General features: G+C 48.5%; 1 protein-coding gene across 3 annotated transcripts in view; it reads right to left on the bottom strand.

Moving 5' to 3' along the window:
• Positions 1-19801, bottom strand: part of FBXO34 (F-box protein 34) — a 35414-nt gene extending 15613 nt beyond the window's left edge. For 2 of the 3 annotated variants that reach the window (XM_084287488.1, XM_084287489.1), the window contains exons 1-2: positions 19673-19801; positions 7114-7192 (exon numbers count right to left, since the gene is read on the bottom strand). The gene's annotated coding sequence lies outside the window, so the exon portion shown is untranslated. The remainder of the gene's footprint in view (positions 1-7113; positions 7193-19672) is intronic. The other variant, XM_084287490.1, reaches the window with a different exon arrangement.
• Between the last annotated feature and the right edge of the window lie 2796 nt (positions 19802-22597).

Raw genomic sequence — 22597 nt, forward strand, 5'->3', positions numbered from 1 at the left:
AGTCCCCCTACACCATGGCATAGTAGTAACAGCTTCTGCACATCTTTTGGTGGGGTATGAAATGGCTTCTGAAGTAAAAGACAAAACCCACAGCTCACCCCTCGATAGCCACTAAATGCACAAATCCAGTTCCTTCCTTAGCACTTTGTTAATAAGGAAAACCCCACGGCAGGCCAGCTGGTATTTAACACCGAATTTATCAGCTTTGATGTTTAATTTGCTGATTAGGGCCCTAACTTGTTTGGCCCAGCTTTCAGGGTGTCAGTTCTGCTGTCGCATGCGGCTTGTCCCATGCACCGAGCACAGGTCCAGCAGCGTAAGCCGTACCTCGTTTCTGTTTATTTCTGCTGAATCTTTCCCTTTAACCAAACAGCTACGCTGTGGATTTCTCTGTCCTGGACTGCTGCAGACAATTTCCAACAAATCCCAGTCATAAAAAAAGGACAAAAGGTGGATTCATCCAGCCAGCCCACTGCAGAATTGAGAAGTTACGATATTCACTACGCATCTCAAAAGCGTCCAGATTTTTCCTAGGGGTCTCCAAAACCATATTCAGCAACTGGAAGCCTTGCTACAGCACCAGAAACACGACATTAAAGATAATGGTACTTTTGCAGAAGTGTTTTATAAGTAACTGTGCTATTCCTGTACTTCAAAATGCCCAATTCTTTGCAATACACTCCTGCATCCACCCTGTTTTTACATACTAGCATCTTCCACAATTTTTACCCCAACGTGTCTCACAGTTTGTCATAAAATCTTAAAATCCTTTCAAATTCCTGTTTAAACCGGGAGAATGCTGATGCCCAAACTTCATTTTTTCATAGAAAAAATATCTTTCATCTTGCCAGGACAATGTAAAAATGCTGAACTCATTTGAAATTTCTAAGCGAGCAATTTACAAAACCTTTGTGCTTTATAAATTTAGGAAAACAGATTAAGTATACCCAACTTTGGGACAGATTACACGCGAGAGGAAGCTCAAACTATATTGCTCATAACATTTTACAGCTCAGGACGTTTCTGTTAAGGACAGACAACTTCTAACAGAACAGATTTATTAGGAGAATTTCAAAACAAGCCACCCACAAAAAGCAGACCACCACCACCACCCTCTCAACAAGTGTTGGATTCACTGTCCCTTCCACTGGTATCTTACTTAATAAAAAAAATGCCCACAAAGAACAGGCTACGATCTCAGACGAAAAAATAAAAAGAAAAACCACTCATTAGCATCAGGCTCTGACGTGGTCTACAGATGGATTAATGAAAAGAAAATGCTGTTCTGATGCAGAAATTTGGTTCACACGTATTGCCAGCCATATGCTACAAAACATATACCTTAAAAATCTGAAAATTTGCACCAAAAACCAGCACCGACTCTACCAAAGAAGCCTGATCCTATGTATTTCCCAGCTAGCTAATTTGAGCAGCAACCTAGAACACCACATCCAACTTGGAGATGATTCATACATCCACATCCAAGTAGCAAGTCTGAAAGGGAAGACAGACAAAGTTTTGGACCCAGAGGTTTAGCTCTTCATTTATCAATTAATTCCAGCAAACTGCTTCCCCAAAACAGCCTTCACTTTGTGCTTCACCGAGGAACTCAAACTGCCTCAAAACTCCTGTCCCCAGTGACCAGCAACCTGAGAAACCACCAGTCTGTAGAGAAAGCAACTCCACACCATTATCATCATGTCCTTAACTACTTGTCTCGGTGCTGGTGGCAGGGTTTTGGTGGTGGGAGACACCAGGGGTGGCTTCTGTAAGAGGAGGACAGGAGTAGGCCTCTGTAGGAGAAGGCCGGGGGTAGGCCATGTTGGAGATTGCCAATTTTGCCTCTTTATTAGAAGAATAATGTTGTGGTGCTGGAGATGTTGGCTCGCCACAGGCAGGATTAGGCCCCCCTCATTTCAATCCAGCAGCATATTTTTCACCTAGCACCATGTGTTGTGCTCTCCAACAGCCCCAGGCCTGCAACATGGAGTCACACACGTGCATGGCACGGAAAGGGGACAGCAGGGTGTCAGAGCCTGCAAAATAAAGGTGTAATCCAAACCAGAAAGAGAAGGAATAAAACAAGCAATGCAGATCACGCCACTGCTCAGAGCAGAGCCTGCCCAGGAGCATGCACAGGGAGAAAGCAGAGCATCAGCGAGCAGAGCTGGTGCCACACAAATGTAGTGAAGGATCCGGGGAACACCGCCTGGATTCAGAGGATGTGCCTCACCTCTAAAATGCTCTGCAGCCTGCAAAACACAAAACCTGGCCGAAGAGACCAAAAAGGCTATTGAGAACTCCAAACCACGGGTGTGTGACCGGCGACACGTTCAGGCTGAAGCGCTGGAGATGAAGACAGCAGGCAGGCAATAGCATGTGCTAAAAATCTTTCCCAGCCAAAGTATCTGCTTGTTTTTATACAAATACTTTAAAAAAGAACATACACAGAACGTCTTCTGCTGAATTAACTCAGCTACAGATAAGCTTGGTTTTTTGGCAGGTAAATGGCAGTAGAGACAGACCAGCATTAAGAACGGCATTTTTTGTATGATTGTTTCAAAAGGCCGTTGAAAAATCTAAGCTAATTTTGAAACCTACCAATTCCGTGGATCTTTAGATCTTCTTTTGGCTACATTTTAAAGACTTCTGCCATTAATAACTCAGAGTTACTGGATGCAAAAAATAACTTTACATTTTTTCAAAGTCTTGTACTTGATATGCCTAGCAACTAACACAACTAAATTTTCAGAAATTCCAAGCATAGCACAAATTCTGCCATAATTCAGTTTTCAAAGAAAAAAGCCAAAAATTTAGCAACTAAACTTCCACGCGTTCAAGCACTCTGATAACTGGGAGAACTGGTGCTGTATATCTCTCACTTTTCATCCTTATCTTCAAAATTCAGAAGTACACAACTACAGCAGGGCACCAAAAATTCTTGCTGCAATTCTTTTTGGGTAATTCTTTTGGGGTTTTGAAGTATGAACTTGGGTTTTGAAGTATGAACTTTCCTACAGGCTCACCTGAAAACATCAGGTCTGTTTCTGTTTCACACAACTTCTCGACTTTTTGGTGCAAAAACATTCTTATAAACAAGGCAAATGGGGAAAATATGCATACTCTATAGCTCAGTACTCCCTTCCCCAGTACAAACAAAATATTCTTTTCTGGGTTTCCGTCTCTTGGATAAAACATTAAAAATACAAGTGAAAATAAGGAAACAAATCAGCAGGAAACCGAGCAGAAAAGAAGAGTACCCCAAACTATTTTTCAAAAAAAGGGTGGTTTAAGTGAACCAGATTTTGAGCTGGGGTTTGTTACTTTGCTGTGAAAATACTCAGCACATTTTTAGGCTTCCCAACGGAGCAGCCGGTGTGAGCACATCGTACAACAGAAGAACATAACCTTACAAATTAAACATGCCAGCTCCAGAGGTCCTACTCATCGCGCTGGCTTTCGTCAACAAATTGCTACCAAATCCCTTCCCTGAAAGCCAGCTGAAGCTTGCTAGCCTGAAAACTGAATTACTGAAGTAATAATCGAGCTGTATCAGCTTGATCTCTCTTCATTTAACATCTCGTACTAATTTTCTGTGAGCTTGCAGGAAATAGTTTCGAACAGCTCCCTCAAGAAAATAAGTTACAAGCCTTAGTTTTTTTCCATTCTGAGCCATCCCTGCACTATTTCATAGCTCTGATAATTGTACCACTGACTAACCTCCAACTGGGAATAACTGTTTTTATCATCAGTATTAAAAACAGTCCCTCACACTGTTAGGAATCTGGAAACTCATTGTAGCTGCATCCCACCCTTCAGCCTCTCAAAACACTACAGAGCAATGAAACTATGTGCTGAAACCAGAGGATCCCTGTGCTGAGCAACTCCTGTAATTTCAGGGTAATCACAAGTGCTACCTCGGAGGAGGCAGCCATGGAAGTTTGATTATTGATTTTAGAGGAGCAAGTGACAGGAGATCGTAGAAAGCCAGAGTGAACTTTGCGTTTTCCACACAGGACTGTGAAATATAAATTATCCTTAGGAGCTCAGCAGCAAGGTGTGTGCCTCACACGCTCACCTCGTCTCGTAGCACTTGGGTTGTTTTTCAAAGTACAAAGATTCATCTGCAGTTTTTATTTCCTGATACCCCGTTATCTTGGTTTGTGCAGATTAGCCAGGAGAGTGACCAACTGCTCTCGGAGAAGCAGCAAGATGCAAAAAAAACAACAGTGCAAAGAACGGTGGATTTAAAAACCAGATTTTAATTACCTGGAGGTACAGTTGCCAAGTAGACGGCAAAGAGGCTGTGCATCACATACAGACAGGAAAATCCCCCTGGGTTTATTTCACAGCCAATTATAGTGGATTAACCTATTAGTAAGAGCAAAAAAAATAAAAAAAAAAAATTCACATGCAAGTTTCAACAACCTGAAAAAACCATTGCCACTCGTACTTTGATAGAGAGGATTAGCAAGCTGTTTTATCACGCTTCCAGTCATCGCCGTCCATAAACACACCCTACGAGGGACCTCTCCCTCTTTTTTAATGCATCTTCTGTCATTGTTTCCCTCTCAGGGGCTGAAATCCCTCTTGGCTTCCTGCTTGGAGCCTCGTTTCATACACCCATTAGGATTGTTGTCGGCGTTGACGAGAGGCATCCAGCACCTCCAGAACTCCTTGCACAAACTCCCAGGTGCTCGTATTATTCACTCCTGCCTCTGCTAGATGTCACCACGCAACATCTGTCCGACAGCACAGCGCCGCTGCACCCGAGAGCAGCTTTCCAGGATCGCTGTGCTAAATACTGGGTGTGCCTACTTTTGTTTGGTATCGAGTTCGTGCTGCTGGCTCCACTGCAAGAGCGAGCGAGCTCCGTGGATAGCACAGCTCTCCCCCACCTCCACAAACATCTGGTGCTTTTCGAAGTTCTCCAGACTTCCTTCCCCTTTTACCGTATCACAAAGCCTCTCTTTTTAGCCAGGCTGCCTTCTTGATAGTCCATCACCATTATCTCCTTGTTCGCTGCCGAGCAGCGTGAACCACTAAATCTTGCAGAGCTTCCAGCCCTTTCAGCTCAAGGCCAGGCACCAAATCCAAGCATCCTGATTTAGAGGGATGGTTGCTAAATTCCTTCCCTGCCTCTTTTTTTTAAACACTCTTCAGCTTCCTGTCCTGGGAAGCAACCAAACTGCTGTAAGAAATGCCAGGTTCTGTTAAATATCCTCCATTCCCGTGACACCAAATATTCAAAACAATTAGGTTACTTCCAAATCTTGCCCTGTAGCAGCCTCTATTCCAGAAAGCGCGGAGATGAGTGAAAATCACTTCAGCACGAAGGACTTGGAGCTGGTCGTTTGCTGAATCCCACAGCGTTTCGAGTTAGCATTCAGCCTTGGCACAACCACCCATCCGCTCCGACACACAGCACAATTATCACCCCTCAAAACCCCACTGTTCCACCCAAAGGCAGTTTTTTTCCCCCCTCTTTTTTTTTTTTTTTAAAGGGTGCGTCAGCTGCTAGCTGAAAGTGGGAATGCTTCATTTAGCACATACACTTGTTAAACTGCTCACAGCATGCAAATAAAATACCGCATTGTGCAAAAGTCATTCACAGTCTCCCCGTCCGTAGATATGAGCAATGGAACCGCGTCCAAGGAAAGAGAAACTTGGAACAACGTGCAAATATTTCAGCCCCTTAGTCCCAAGTATTCCCGTCCTACACTGAAGCCCACAGCACTGCCATGCAGAGGGGTGACCACGCTGAGAATCTGCTGCATGTAACGGGTGGGAAAACTACCACTCTCCGTCCTTGCCCCAGTACTGCACCCTTTTATTTGTAGTTATTGCTGCAAACTGCCTTTTTTTTTTTTTTTTCCAGACAATGGTTGTGTTATTATAGGTACCTTCATGCCGTGCCAAAGCACATACACACAGCAATTCAGAACAATCAGCCTTGTTTTCATGGGAGCAAAGGTTGCAGCCAAATGAAATGGGTGGAGATCACATTAAACAATCTTGGAATCTGCTAATAGGATATAGGAAAATGTGACCATAATGCAGATGCAGAGTTCCCCTTTCACCTTCCAATGTTATGGATAAAATAAAAGCTTTGGAAAACCAATTAAACTATTTGAACAACACTAAGCAAGAAGTGGTCTCGGTACGCTAACAAGAGGCTCTGCTACCGAGAAGTTCTTTAAAATCAAAACAAAACAATTCGCCCTTGCAGAGGTCTGAGACCAACCAGCGAGTTTCCCAGCCCCAGAACACCACCTGCTTAGAAGATACAGGATACCTGCAAGACGTCTGCTTATCCACTGTAAACAGAAGCTCACCAACGACGAAGTGTTCCTGTCTTAAAGACACGATCAGATCCTCCTCTGAGAGGGGAATTTTTATAGTGAAACACCTTGCTTGGTCAGCCGTAACCTGCACTCCCCTTGTTTGCTTTTGAGATGTGCATTAGTCAGCTTTCTCCTTCACGAATCTGATCGTGCCTCTGCATGATCGTACACTGAAGTCATGTCCTTGAGTCTGTGACATCAGTCTGTTGCCATGGAAATGCACGGGGCAGTCCAAAATTCAGTATTATGGCATCACTGCGGGATCAGGCAGCAGATCAAGCCAACGCCTGAGAGCTGCAGCACAAACAGCCACGACATCCCAACCCAAACGTTAACGTGTAACTGCGCTTTATCTTAATATTCATAACCAGGCCTGGAAGCCTCTTATCGAGAAAGATGACCCAGGCTGTCGTTAACATCATGACGAAGAGGCAAGCCATGATGCATCAGTAAAGAAGGGCAATATTTTTTTCCAGGGATGGCCACCAAGTAGGAGGGAGGTTCAGCTCTCAGAATAGAAGCTGCCATCTGCTCCTAAGGCAACACCCGAGCTGCCGAAAGAGATCAGCCCGAGGAACAGGGGTGGCCCCCTTGGCACCCTCTTTCTGGAAATGAGAGCATGGTGCCACAGTGCTGTCACCCTTCTGGAGAAGGAGGCATTAAATAAGACAGGCTTCTTCAGTTCTGAGCTTTGGCTGTGAAGCAAAGGCCCGTTCATCATTAACCCAACCTATAACGAAGTCGTGTATTAGTTAAAAAAGGGTGGTACCTTCACAGGGTTGTTACTCCATGTAGTGTTAGGCATTACAGTTGTGTAGGTTCCTCGCACACTCACGAGAAAGGCATTTCTGAAGAGCAAAAGGGAAGGAAAAAGGAAATTAGTTACAGGTTAATGGCATTACAACGACTAACCAGCACCTGAAACCAAAAAGATCCAGCAGCCTAAGGCATAACAAACACCAGCCACTCACTGACCCCATGTAAAGGGCACCCGGGAATGATCAATACACTGCTGACACCCAGAACACCAATTGAAGGGAATCTTTGGGGTCAACTGAGCCAGCACACCCCAAAAAGAGCCCACTAATTACTGTTGAAAGTGGCTGCCACAAGGACAGGTCCCACCGCCAGGCTAGGAAAACGCTTCAGCATCGTGGGACACAGGCTGCAGGGACAGCAAGGAGCAGGCAGCAGCCGTGCTACTCCCTTCCCTTTACCTGTTCCTCCTTTCTCATCGAGCAGCCTGGTTTAGGGGGCCGGCTGCTGCTCTCCAGAGCCTCCCCGACACCCAACCCCAAAGCCCTGCAGCCCGGGCCGTGTGTAAACGGGGCCACTCCCCGCGCACCCGGCCGGTTTCAGTTCGCCTCCTTCCGCTTTGCTCTCATTAACCCGCACGTCTTCGGCAGCTCACCCGAGGCTTCCTCCTACAGAGCCGACCTCCATCCTTCCTCTAACCTCAGACGCACCCCCGGGTTTCTTCACAGGGCCATTAGCGAGCTGCAGGCAGCACTGAGAGCGCCGAAGGAGTGCTCCCAGCGCCCGTGTCGCCCAGCTCCCTGCTTGTAATTCCCCCACGCCGTGTTATCTAACACCAAACACCAGCCTCGGGGCTGGGAACCGCCGGTTATTTGCCTCCGCTGTGCCACACACCCCGGTGGCGTTGTATAAATCAATTCCACGACCTGTCGGAGCGTGAGCCCGAGCTGGATTCGGGGCCAAGCTGGATTCAGGGCCGAGCTGGAGCAGTTTCCAAAGGACTGGTGTGAACACCTTCACTCGGTCCCTGCTGCTTGAGCAATGCTGAATTATGCAAGCAGCCACCGCAGGCAGCTCCGGAGCCCAGCACCATGACAGCTGATTGCTGCTGTGGACCACGGCTGCGGAAAAAGCAGCCTGTAAAACCCTCTTTCACTTTTAAAAACAAACTAATTGCCAATTATAAAGGGGAAAAGTGGATGAGAGGCAAGCTGCTGTCAGCACGAGGACTTGTGAGCAGCAAGCTCCACGTGCCGGTGCCATTTCTCGGCCACCAAAGCAGCCAGACTTACCCAGCCTCAGCCCTTTCGCCCTGCTCCCAAAGCTGTAGGGCCGCCGGAGTTTCCAACCTGAAGCCAAGTGGATTTCGGAGCAAAAATAAAGCCAGCAGGCTTCATCTCCATGGAGCTCCCGCAACATAACATCGGCTCAACGAGCTTCTCGGGGCAGAGGTCCTTATTAACTACCCGGTAAATTCAGATTAAAGTCAGCCTTTCCCTGCCCTCGGCACAAGGAGCAGCTGCACGCTGGTGGAAGCGACCCTAAATCACCTCCCAGCTGCCCAGGGGAGCGGCGATCACACCCCGAAGGAGAAGACAAGAGAGGAAGGAAAGGCTGAGGGCACTTTTCAACCACAAACGGGGAAATAAGGGGCAGAGATCCAAGGGCAGACAGCTGCCACTGGAAGTGTGGTTAACAAAATTCAAGACAGAGCATGGGGAAGGCAACCTGCTACCTGCATTGCCTGAAGAAACCGTGGCCAAGAACGAGCTGGGCTAACGTCCCCAACAGGCTGCTTCTAGAGAGCACCCCAGGCCTGAAACTCATTCTCACTTACCCAATGCAACCTGCCAGACTCCTGTCCCTGCAAGATCAGTGGCTAGAAGTGAACACAGAGGCGCGATCAGCTCCAGATTTCCAAAGGAACACGTTATCTTTTCACCCCCATGGAAACAAATAAATGCCTCCTTAAAAAAGGTGATGCTGTTGGTCTCATTAAGAAACCCACCTTGTTCTTAGCAAAGCACAGATCCTCCCCAGTCCTGTCTTTCTCTCTGAAAGCCACTCGATAAATGCAAGGTCTCGTGCTGTAACCCTTTGAAACTCACTCACCCCAACAAATTAGTGCTGCACTCGGATCTGTGTGCAGTTTTCTACGAGATCAGCCTGGCTACAACCAGCACAACGCAGCCCGAACTTACAAAAACCATCAATGTAAAAAAGCACATTGCATTTTTCTTTCCCCAGACACTTTAAACATCATCAGAGACCCGTCCCAGTGCGTTACCATCCTCCCATCACCCTGCCCCGAGTCCCCATGCTCACAGCAAGGAGCAGCCAAGAGCGCTCCGCCTCGAGCCCTAGCACAGCGTGCGAGCACAGACCCCTTTTGGGGCAGCGACAGTCAAGTTAAAAAAAAAGAAACACCATTTCCATCCGAGTCAAGAAACCAGAGACCAAAAATCGTGCCCGGCTCAGGCTGCACGCAGCCAGCTGCCTCTTTAGGAACAGATCAGATTTAACAGCTCCACGGCGGGCCAAAAATAAAACGTTACCCAAAAAGAGTTTCAGCACTGCCCGCTCCTGCCCAAGGGGATGCAGGTACAGGCTGCCACTCACCTCTCAGGCTCCCACCCTAAAGCAGCAGGCTGTTGCTTTAGGACCTAGGATCCTCAGGACCTAATGCAGAGGGAGAAACTAATTAACAGGCACCTCTCTGGGAAGGAAATATAACCCAAACGCTTCATATCTCAGCCCTTTGGGACATCCAGCGCCAGTGCTGAACGCCTTCACCCCGCAAAGCTCTGGGAGAAGGCTCAGTAGAAGCTGCCAGGTAAAGGAGAGCAGTGTTTTAGGGTATGTTTTAGGGTATTTGTGCTACGAAATGCTGCAGACACGCCTCTGAAACACGCAAAAAGCCCAGGGAAGCATCGTGACAGCTGAAAAAAAAAAAAAAAAAAAAGAAAAAACTTTGCCCTGGCCAACATTCGCGTAACGAAATTACAGTTTCACTCCAGGGAAAAAGGAAAGAGCACTTAAGTTTTGTTTAGATTAAAGTGCTGCGAGCCACACCACTTATCTGCTATCAGAGCAGACTGCAGGGCTGCTCCGATGATAATTCAGTAATGAGGTAACTGCAATTGGAAGGTATGCAATTAGGGCCATCTCCTCCTCCTCCTCCCTTCCCCTAGAAAGCAAGCAAGCAAGCAGACGTTATCGCATCTCCCTGCAGCTCTGCTACCCTCGCCACTTAAAATACCTACAAAGCAGAGCTGTCACAAGCTGCTAACAAGCCAGGCCCAGGGAAGCACGCTCAGCATCTCCCCAGAAGGAAGCTTTGCTTCCTGGGATGCGTTCTCAGCCCCCACACGAGGTTAACGTGCCTGCTGCTCCAGTAAAGGCAGTGGTCAAAGGGAAAAGGACTGCTGCTCCTGCTGAGGCTTCGCTGAGCCCAGCCTGGAAGTGCTGGCTCGTTTTACCCAAATAATTCGCACCCCATCTTACCTGAGGGAGCTGCAGGTGGTTCCTGCCACAGCTGAGGCTTATATATGGGACACGGCAGAGGTCCCGGACATCCCAAAGCCAAGCTGCAACTCCCAGGAACCCTCTGCTTCCACTCTGCAACTGATAAAATTCGTTCGTGCTCATCCCTCCTCCCCCCAGCCCAGTAACACCAATTAAACACCAAATTATTTCATTAAATATCCAACCCTCCCCAGCTGGCTGGGACTCCCCAGCAAAGCTCTGGGACCACCAACTTCTACCCTGTTGCTTTTTTGTTTGGTTGGTCTTTTTTTTTTTCCCACAAAGCAACTTCTTTCTGGTGTGCTCTGTAACACAAGGAAAGGCTCAAGAGATGGGGAATTCCCCCTAAAAATTAAAATAATGATAATTAAAAAAATAAAAACAACCTTATAACCAATATTAGCATAAGCAGCAACATCTGTGAACTTTCCCTGTCTGGCTCCTCTACAGATGCAACAATTTTGCAGTCAGATTAAGTTCCTAGATGTTTTTTTTATAACAAGTTCTACCAAATTTCTCAGAAATCCGCTCCCCAAAGACAAAAGCAGCATCCCAACAGGACACTGGTGGGTGCCTTCACTTCTTCAGCTTCATTCAGCCCGGGGATGAAGCTGTATTTTGGTTAACTTCATGCTCTTAATACACAAACCTTTCCTCTACGGTCACATCTACTGATCCAAAAAAGAAAAATGTGGGGGAAAAACCCTTTTAGGGTAAGAACTATGCAAAATTCAGCAGAGATGTTTGTTACAGAGGTATGTAAACTCCTCCTATTCATCTCCCAGCTCACCCCGAAGCCTACAAGCTGCCATCTCACCGGCCACCACTCGAACAGTGGTTGGGAGCTGTCGGGGCACGGCAAAGCCATCATTAGGAGAACTGGTTGAGTCTCCTGCCGGGGCCATCTCGTGCATCAGCAGCGAGGGAGCGTGTCTCACCGCTCGAACCACTCCGGGCTCCCCGTCACAGGCCTGCAGTGCTGTGTTAAAAGAGAACTCCCCGTGACCGACATCAAAGCCACGTCCCCAGCTGCTTCTGCTGAGCCACCAATTTACAGCGAGTTATTATGCGTTTTAATATGACTACATCTGCCCGGCTGCTGCTAAAAAAAAAAGGCGTAAGCACTCTATGAGAAATATGTTTACGTGTGTTTGGTTTTTTCCTTAATGCTAAAGCTGGATTCGGTGCCATCAGGGATCCTCCAAAAGCCAGAATTTCCAAAGGGCTGGCAGATTTACTTCGATTTCGGGCGCGTAAGCAAGCACTCTTTGCTTTACTTCATTCACCTGTTTGTTCAGACAGTTACCTCATTAAAAAAAAAAATAAATGACAGGAGAGTGCCACCCTCCTTTAGGAAGGAAATTAAATTTAAAAAAAGAAAAGTGAGAAAACACCTGTTTGTTCCACACCTCACAGTAAGCTCTGATGCCCCGATGGTTGAAGACAGGTCTAGAAACCCACTCGCAGGGTAGAGACTTGCCTTAAAGGATTTTTAGGGTTCACTTACCAACTCCCTAACATTCCCCTTGAGCTACCACTAGCTGACACACACTGGTCAGCAGAGGATTGCCTGGACCTGCAGCTCAAGGTGCTGCCCCAGGCAGGGGGCACATGCTGGCAAAGACAAATACAGGAGAAAATCCCAGCTGTCAGAGGGAAAGCACACCAAAAGCTGAACAGGGCTGCTACAGAGGGCAAGGAGCAGCTTCGCACACGTGTTCACAGGGAGCTTCTCCCAGCCTCAGAGCCAGGAGGACAAGAGGTGGCTGTGTGGAGATGTAAACACGCGAGGACCGCAGTCGTGGAAAGAGTTTTCCAACAGAGCAGTTTTCCAACTTCACGATGGAAAGGATTTTTACACTTTGCAATAAAGGCTTAGTTAAGGCAAAGCTCAGAACAAAGACCTTAATTAAGAGCTTTTTAAGTCAAAAGGGAGCTGGGTTGCCTCTAGAAGGCCATACAGCACCAGCACCCGAGCTGGGGAGCACAAACCCTGGTTGAACACCAGGGACCATCGCTCGATCCATACCAAATCCTGGTTCAACCCAGTCTCCAGACTCCTTTTAAAATATAGCCTCGAGTAGGACACGTTGCAGAAAGCCAAACCACAGGCACAAGCTGTTCTTTGAAGCTTAGGTACAAGAGAAAATTGTTTCACCTACCCAGATGCAGAGGGATAGCTGCCTCCTTTTGCCTTTGATGCTACAAGAGCTTTTGGAAGTGGTGAGCTGCCTGAGAAGGCCTCCAAAATCGCTTGCTGGGCTGGACAGCAGCAACACCCCAGCCTACAATGCACACAAACGTAATTATGCTGGGTCTAAACTTGAAGGAAAAAAAAAAAAAAAAAAGAAAAAAGCCTTCTCAGTGATGTTAGCATGCAGAGAAAATAATAGCATGGACAAAGAAATCTCCAGAGTGACTTATGAACGAGATTTTACTCTGGCTTTCTGCCCGTTTGCAAGGAATTAAAGAGCCCAGCAATACAACCCTGATCATCCCAGGGAAGAAACCGCATTCTTCAGTGATCGACAGAACAGGAGGGAGGAGGAAAGGGGGACAAAGACACGGCACTGAAACGTCACGTAGCGAAATGGGAAGTTTCCTGAGGTACTGGGACAGAAAGCAGGCTAAGGCCACAACGCAGGGAGGATAACTCAAATTTTTGAAGTGAATTCAGCCTCCAGGAGGACATCAGGCAGTCCCTAACAGCTGACCACTAAAGCTGACAGCATTTCGTAGTGTAAAACTCGGATCACTTCAATATTTTGCAGATTATGGGCCGCCCTGAATTAGCTTCTAGCAAAACCAACCAGAGGAAGTCACAAGAAGAAAAGCAAACCAAGTAGAAAAGGTGCCAAACGCCTTGAAAAGATGAAAAATGTGCCCAAAACCAGCCTTTTAGTAACAGAGGGCATTTAGTAACCAGCTGTAATGATGGCTTTATATCCAAATTCTTTGTACCTTAAGAATTTATGCCAGGAGACCAGCTTCTAGCAGAATTAGGACCAGAACTGAGGTGCCCTCATTTCCCCAAGGTTACGTTTTGACAACTTATCAACACCTACAACACATCAAGTGCTCTTCACGCACTCCAGAAGAGTGACTGGAGCCTCCCTTTTAATTTTATTGTTTTAGCATTCATTTTAAAACAATTCAACTTCAGCATTTTATTTTTTTTTTTTAACTCGAACAACAGCAGGAATCCTGTGTTAGATCCCAGGTTGAAAGTTACTGGGGATGGCAGTAAGCTGCTGTTACATGTGTAAGTCACCGTAAGGAGGAAAAAAATATATATTTATTGGAGCTCACTAAATTAAAGCTTGTAAAACACCAAAAAAAAAAGCACCATAAGACAAGCTAGAAGTAGCTCAGAGTTGCTAGGGATGTTTAAAGTTAATAAGATCCCGAGTTAAATGGCTGCCACTTCGGTTTGCCAACAAAATATGCAAATTTCCAAAGTTCATACATAGTAATTAGCACAGCAATAAGCAGGTCCCAACTAAGTGATGAAGTCAGCCTCGCTCTTATTTCTCCAGCAGATGGAATTAGCTGCGTGTGAAGTTATTTTTGCAATTGGAGATTAAAGATATTATCCTGAATATCAATGCTGCAAGCACTGCACCCGATAATGGTACCAGAAATCTGCAAAAAAAACAACATATTTCTTATCCATTGTCGTGGACAAGACACTAAAGAGGCCGGGGAGCACAGATTTAAGATGTCATTTTTCAAGCCAACTGTGTATCTACCAACAACTTGGCTGATGTACTTTGCTGAGAGAACTTGTTTCAGTATTAGCAGTCCAAACAGGTTCCTCCGAAGAAAAATGTCTGCTTTGACTAAAAATGCAGCCTCTTGATGTGCTAATCGGCAGAGCCCAAACGAAAAGGTATCCGAACTGCAAGCTCTAAGGACGTGCTCGAACAGAAAAGTCTCTGGTTTTTGCCCATTATTTTTCCAAAAAAAGAGGTTCAGATGCATATCTGCCATATATTGTCTATCACACAGAGTAACGCACAAATCCAGACCTTCTGTTCTTCCTGATTTGTCGCTTTATGCTTAAACACAACCTTCTCCTAAGCAGGCAACTCAGGAGCTCCCTGCAGCAGCACGCCGAAGGACGCTGAACGGTGCGTGCCCTTGACCAAAATACTCAACCTGCGCTCCACATTCCCAATTTAATTTCTCCAAGCGCACAACCCCCGGCTGCCCCAGTACAGCAAAGTCCTCTCAAAGACACCCACAGACCCAGCAACTTTTCTCAGAGCTGGGCTGAGCAAGCCCTGGTGTTTATAGGGGGCAGTCCCTGCCATGCTCGGGGGCACCCAGGAGGAGCGGACACACCTCGAGGTCAACCCTAACCACAGTTACAAGAAGCGATGGGGAAGCCTCTTGTTTTGCATCAGAGGCACCAGCTCCCGAACAGAAAGGATGGTGCTAAAGGAAGCCACAAATGCTGATACGTTCGTGCTGCTTTGTAGCTCCAGAAAAGGTTTCCAGAACCTTTGGATGCTGCTAGAAAAACCCCAAAGCTCCAAAAGTTTAAAGGGACATAGAGGGGAGAAGGGAAAGCCTAAATCCAAGTCGTTTACAAGGCAAACGTGCAACACACTGGATATATATGCTATAAACCAAAATCATCCAACATTAAAAATCTGTTTTCTGAAAGCAGTAGGCAACCCTGGCTGAAACCAAGCGAGAATTCTCCCACAAACACACTTCTGTGGCCAAATGAAATACTGCATGCAGGTAAGAAAGCAAGCGCTTACACCTACCATGGCTTTTTGGGTGTTCCCCACCCCCTTCTCAACTAGGGAGTCTCATTTATCTCAAAGCAATCAGAAGAAAACACTTCGACTTCTAAAGTGGGAAGAGCTGCAGGAACGAAAGCCCCACCTGGCAGGAACAAACAATATTTGAGAAATAAAGAGGAGATTCTCCACTTTAGGGGAAAGGATGAAAACACCTCTGAATAATTTACTTTGCATAGCCCGCTGCCTGCCAACACAGCTCCATAAATCCCACGGTAGTTCAGATGATTCCCATTCTTAAAGCTGAAAAAGATGGATTGAATATTAGCAACATTAATTGTGTGATATGCCCTGAATGATGCAAGAACGAGTAGTTAAGCGAACCACAGCATCTGCTGAATTTTTAATCACTGGTTGTTTTGCTGCAAGGCAGAGGAAGGTTGTGTATCAGCTTCCAAGCGCTGTAAAGAATGGCACGTTAGGACACCAAGATTTCAACTGGCAGAAATTCAGCCTCCGTGCTACCAAAACGCCAGCACTTCGCTCCGAACTGCAGACGTAGCAGCCTCTGAAGGAGGTTTTTATAATCATGTGGAAGAGAACGCTATTTTCTGCACCCCAAGGTAAGAGTCAGCCGTTGCTGAATAATTACAAAAAATATGAAATTTTCTTAACTGCCATTTACACGCCCCTCTGTAGTCTATTTTTACCCCCAAGAACATTATTATTAGGCAGTCACGCAGCTGCCCAGCAGCAACGCTTTATGAAGGAGGCAGCAGAGCCTCGGATGTGTAGGAAGGTGATTTGTGTAAACATTCACCTCGCCCCTGTACTGCAACTGCAACAAGTCTCGGCATCCTTCAGCTATATTTAATGCATCTGCCTCTGATCCCCATCGCACTGACGCTGCAGAGACCCAGCTTGCAGCAGGTACTGGCTACACAAGCACCACTGACACAAGCTGCACCCTACAAGAAAGCCAGTCCTGCTGTGCTTTCACTGCTTTTGATGCCCAAAGCAGCCAGATGAAAGCTGAACACCACTCCCACCGTGGTGCTTCTCCCGTTATGCTACAGGCGTAAGGCTGCAACAGCAGGACTAGCAAGTGATACAGCAGATATTCTACAAGAAAGGAGAAAAATAATATCATCATGACCATTATTTGGGGAATAAACACATACTAATTCCTCAGCTATATCCAGAATCCACATGATGGGCAGTTATCCTGATTCATTTGGGTGGGAGGTTGGGGGGGGATGACATTATTAAGAGAAAAACATTCATGTATTAAACACAAATTTTCAAGTCTGTGACACAGACTTGAATAGATTCGAACTTTACTAAGTTATTCGAGCCAAAATAGCTTAGGAAACAAGACCAGTAAAACGTGGTACAAATAAAAACAGAGCAGCCACATATACCAAAGCAACATTCCTGCGCCTCCTTCCCTGCAGAGCTTACAAAACCAGGCAGCAGATCCCTAACCAGCCACTTTCGCTGGACTGAAACCTCCTTCAAAGCTTCAACGTCCAGACAGGAACATCTAGTATTGAATCCAAATAATCCACAGGGGACAAAAAAGCACTAGACTGGGTCAAGAGACACGCGTGCTTGCAAAGCCACGTTATCTTTAATGACAGCCTTAGTACCAGTGCTGTGTTTTCCTTGTAGGTTCAGCTACAAGGAGTGCAAGGAAAATTGCTCCTCTCACTACAAGCAGGTATCAGACCTGCACTGCCCTGATGGGCAAAGGGAATAGATGAAAAGACACCACTGGAATGATGAAACACGCAATATCTGAGGGTAGCAAAGCAACGGATGCTTGAGGATTACACTGAATCCCTTGTTTTGTTAAGCTACAGGGTGTCACAAAACAAAATAACACGTTATGATGAAGACATTGATTCCTGGAACCTCAAGAGACTCAAGAGCAGGTAGTATCTTGGGCCTACTACACTTTTTGGGGCACCCCTGTACCCCAAAAGCACAGCCTAGCATGGGAACTACAGGCAAGTCCCTGCACGCACAGGCTGTGGCTGCGAGCTGGTACTCAAGCAGGCTGGAGCTCACGGTCCAGCACCACGGTACGCACCTGCAGCACGCTGTGGGACGAGCTTCCAGCTTTAAGGGGCATGCAAAGGGTGTTTTACACGCCTGTAAGAAAATCAGTGGCAGATCGGCGCTTGGCAAGTCACTCACGCCCGTTCTCGATCCTTATCTAAATGGAGTGAAGATTTTAAAGAGCATTTAAGAGCAAGGGAAACACATAAAGCTTCCTCCTCAGCCTCTGCTTGTTCTCCAATTAAATATGAAAGAGACAACTTAGTCATACAGAGCGTGCAAGATGATTTTAAGACACTGGTATTAAATCAAATCCCACAACTTTTCACACCTATTAAAACGGGACTTTGTCATTTAAAGGGGAGATTTTGATCAGCGCGATGCAATTAACAGACACTGCCTTTGTTACCAGCCTGCTCCTGATGAAGCACAGACTCCCTGACATTCCATCTCTTCCCCTCAAAGGCGCTGCGCTACAGCAAAATTTATGGTTTTACCACGTAAGAGGAGAATTTGGGCATATTACCTTCAAAACCAGTCAATAAGGCTCTTTCACTCAGGCACAGGGAAGGCGGGCGGCTGCTGGAAAGCAATACAGGGCACTCCCTTTCCCCTCCCCTCAGGACCAAAAACGCTGCATTCAAAACACTCCCATCCCCTGCAGCAAGGGATTAGCCATTTATTAAAAAGGAATCAAAACACTGTTAAAAAAAAATAAAAAAGCTTCCAGTTAAGATTTCAAGTGCAAAAAAGCAACTCTGGTGCAGCTGGAGTTGCATTAGGAATTCCACTGCTCACCAAAGAACAAGTTGCTCAGATGTGTGCAGGATGTCATTTGTCCGACTGTGCTGTTCACATCGCTCAAAAGGAGCGCAGAAATAGATTTATTTCATTATTTTTTTCTCCAAGTGAGTCATTTTGCTGCCACCGCATTCGGCACTAACAACATTAACAACCTCCAGGCATTCACGGTTTCGACTTTGGACCTCCAAAACAGCTGCCTACCTCCACTTTTTTTTTTTTTTTTTTTTTTTCCTTTTTCCTCCTTTTTTGGCTCTTCTCTAGGGGTGACAGACAATCCTAAAAGGCCAATTATGTAAAACCCTTCAGCCGAGAAAACGCGAAGCCCTACGCAAACACTCATTAAGGGCTCGCGGCTCTTCCAGCCTACCCCGCCAGCTCGCCAGTTCAAAGCCGCCTCGGCTATCTCCAGAGCCACCAAAACTGGATCCCGAGAGCAGCCTAACCCCGATAGCATGCGGCACGGCAGGGTGAACAGCTCGGGTATTTACCCAGCTTCACGGGCAGGTTTTACAGCCCGAGCTCCCGTGGTTGTTTCCAAGTGGCGATGCCTACGGCCGCTGACACCTCGCAGGTCAAGGCGCTATCCCCACGTTTTGCGCTGATGTAAGGTGAATTTTTAGGGTTTTATTCCCACTGGAAGCCAGTCATCCACCTGGGTTTAGCGAAGAAATTACACGCCAGGCTCGCTGCTTCAAGCGAGGCCTCGGAGGAAGTAATTTGGGGAAGAAATCGCTTCCCCAGCGACTGGACTTTTCACCTTTCCTTCGCTCCTTGCACCACCCCCACGTGCAGGCGCTGTTGGAGGCACCACCCGCGGCACCCAGCGCTGCTAAAAACCGTATTTTTGGGTCACTTTGGGATTTACAGAGACCGCCACAACCCCTTCTCCGCAGGGCCAGCAGGCGCAGCGCAGCACCGGGGGCGGCAGCAGCGCTCTGCCCACGGGCTGAGGAGGCAGGGACCGGTCTCGGCCACCCGTGGGGAAGCCACCCGGGGTCGGAGCAGCCACCCAGGCCGGGACAACCCCGTGAAAACAGCCGGGGAACGGCATTGATCCATCGGAGCCCACGGGCGGCCCTACCGCGGGGCTGCCGCCCTGTCAAAGCGGGCGGGAAGGCCACGGGGAGCGCTGCCAGGGGAAGGGGGCAGCGCAGCCAGCACCCCCTCCCCGCAGCGCGGAGCGAGGCTCCCGAGGGAGAAAATCACCCCGAGGGAGCAAAAATAAAACCCAAGGAGACCGAGAGGGCGGCTCGAACCGAGGGGAACCGACCTTGGAGGCGCCTTTCCCCGCCGCGCAGCCCCGGCCCGGCGGGCAGCCAGCGGCCCCTCGGCGGCCCCCGCAGCCGCCATGGCCGGCAGGGAGCGGGGCGGTGCGTGTGGGGCCTCCCTGCCGGCCTCCAACCCACTCCCCCCCCGGCCCCAGAAGCCTACCCGCAGCGGGGCTGCCGAGCTCCGGCGGGGACGAGGAGGGGGCGTCCCGGCGGCGAGCTGCTGGGAGCCGCCGAGCCCGGGCTCGGCTCGGCGCGGCCGGATCCCCCCCCCTCCTCCCCTCCTCCTCCTCCTCCTCCTCCTCCTTCTCCCCAACCTCCTTGCACCGAGCAGCCGCGGCGGGAGGAGCCGGGCCGGCCCAGCTCCAATCCCTGCCCGGGGCGGAGCGGGGAGGACCGCGGAGTGGGAGCGGGGACGGGCTTCGCTTCGCCGGGGAGGGACGGGGAAGCGCCGCCCGCCCCCAGCGCCGTGCCAGGCACCGGCCGCCCCGCCGCCCTGCCGCGCCAGGCAGCGCCGGGAAGGGGCCGGGGACCCTCCTCAGAGCACCCCGAGCTCTCCTCAAAGCCCCCAGAGCCTTCCTCAGATCCCCCAGAGCCCTCTTCAGAGCCTCGGAGCCTCGCCTCGAAGCCCCCCGAGCCCTCCTCAGAGTCCCCCGAGCCTTCCTCAGAGCCCCCCAAGCCCTTCTCAGATCCCCTCAAGCCCTCCTCAGAGCCTCAGAGCTTCGCCTCAGAGCCCCCCGAGCCCTCCTCAGAGCCTCGGAGCTTCGCATTGGAGCCCCCCGAGCCCTCCTCAGAGCCTCGGAGCTTCGCATTGGAGCCCCCCGAGCCCTCCTCAGAGCCTTGCTTCAGAGCCCCCCGAGCCCTCCTCAGGTCCCCCCAAGACCTCCTCAGATCCCCCAGAGCCTTCCTCAGAGCCCCCCTAGCCCTCCTCAGACCCTTGGAGCTTCGCCTCAGAGCCCCCCTGACCCTCCTCAGAGTCTCCAAGCCTTCCTCAGAGCCTCAGAGCTTTGCTTCAGAGCCCTCCAAGCCCTCCTCAGAGCCCCCCAAGCCCTCCTCAGATCCCCCCGAGCCCTCCTCAGAGCAGTGCCCGGGGTCTCAGAAGCCTGGCTGGCTTCTCCCCACCACCGTGCCCCGAAGTTTGAGGCCCCTGGGGTGTTTCGAGGGGTGTTTGCCCCAGAGTGTTGAGGTTTGGGGTTGAACGCCGCTGTGGTGGGTGCTGTGAGGTGTCCACTGACACGGCACTGAAAGCAGCTGTTTGGTGGCACTGACATTCATAGCTCTACTGCAGTGATAACTGACTAAAAAAAAAACACACAGGCCTCCCCTGCTGACCAAAGGATCTTGTTTGGCTTTAAAATCTACTTAAGTCCCAGCTGACGGGCAAAAGGAGTTACTGGGATGTTACTGGGTGTGCTGGAAGTGTTTGTAAAGGGTTCATCCTTCAGGTGTTTTGTGACCCATACAGTAACACCCGCCTCCCCAGCGCAGCGCCAGCCTCGTCAGCTGGCTTGTTCCACTGGTGTTTCCTCCCCAGCACAACAACTAAATGCACTTTGTCATCGTTTGCGTGGTTGCTCCCCTTGGCAGAGAAAAACAAGCTCGTTTTCCTGGTGTGGCTATATCCAGGAGGCACTGTGGCATGGACCCTGGACACTGATTCGTCATGGAGCCGTCATCCCAGCTGTTTGCTGTGCTGTCCTGCCCAGGGAAACCCTCAGCCCGCAGGGAGAAAGAGATAGACACCAGAGAAATCCTCACAACCGAGGGCACTGAGAACCGCAGTGAAATGCAAAGGGAAGGCATTGGGAAAAGGGGAATTAAGTTGTATCACCAGATGGTAGCCTGAGCCGAAGGGTTTCCTGTAAGAAGAAGCCTCCCCCCTCCTCAAAAGAAGATTTCAGCAGTTCATGTCTGCTTAGAGAGGAAGAGGGAGCAACGCAGGTCCCTGCGGGGGGACCACAGATGATCCAGGGTGAGAGCAGGACCAGGGCTCCCTATAGCCAACCACAAGGGCCTGGTTCTTGCAGCCTGCAGGAGGGCAGCGATGAAGAAACGGCTTATTCCATGTAATGCAATACTACAAGAAGATCCTTGAGACCAGCCTCACGCTAAAAAGCAGTGTAACTGTGTCAGCACAGCACTGTGCCCCAATAGTCCCACTGAAGGGCAGAGCCAAGGCACAGGATCACATTAACATGGCACCTTGGGCTGAGGTCCCAAAATCTCCGGGGTCCCTGTTGACCACAGCCATTATACACACAGATGAAGAGATCACGGGAAGGGAGATACAGGTAAAATGATTCGCTCAAGGTCAAATACCAGATCAGTGAGAGGACTGAAAACAGAATGTGCAGTTCCTCATCTCTCCAGCACTTTCTCCTCAGAACCATAACAAAACCCCAGAATAACGGGATTTAGCTGCTGGTGACACAGTAGCTTCACGTGTTCCAGGGGAAAATCATGTGTTTTGGTATAGGACCACAGTGATTTTTTTGCACACGTGGAAAAGGGCCTTTTTACTAGCACAGCACCACAGTTCAGTGACGCACACAAGGACAAGATATCTCCAGATGACTTAAATGGGAATGAAATATGTGCCCTGTCATATTAGAAAAAGGCCCCACGACTGTACAGACCCAATCTTTTGTTGTAAGTTGATAAAGACGGATGAATGCCATTTGCTGCTAAGTGACTTCTAATGGTTAAATAACCTTACCCCCACCCCTTGCCCCCCCCGGGCATTTAGTGATAATATAAGAAAGATTTTGCACATTGTTTAGCTTACATGGCCATCTGGCACTTTTGCATTTCAGTAGCCTTGAACATCGAAAAAAACAATAGATAAAGAAAACTTGTCCTATCTTATCAGAGACCTGGAGAAGTTTAACTCTGTCAGAGTACATAGGATTAACCAAGTCCCTACAGCTCTTCTAGAGTTTCCATCTTAATTAGTGGTCATATTCCACAAAGCTTTTCATTGTCACATACACTAAATCAGGCTGTTCCTTATCTCCTTTGTGTTTGTTTTAGCCGTGAGACTCTTAACTCTAGCAGTCACTTCCAGCTTCCACATGAGATGCTTCTGGGT

This window comes from Netta rufina (assembly GCF_964035555.1).
Source record: "Netta rufina genome assembly, chromosome: 5".
Classification (NCBI taxonomy): Eukaryota; Metazoa; Chordata; class Aves; order Anseriformes; family Anatidae; genus Netta; species Netta rufina.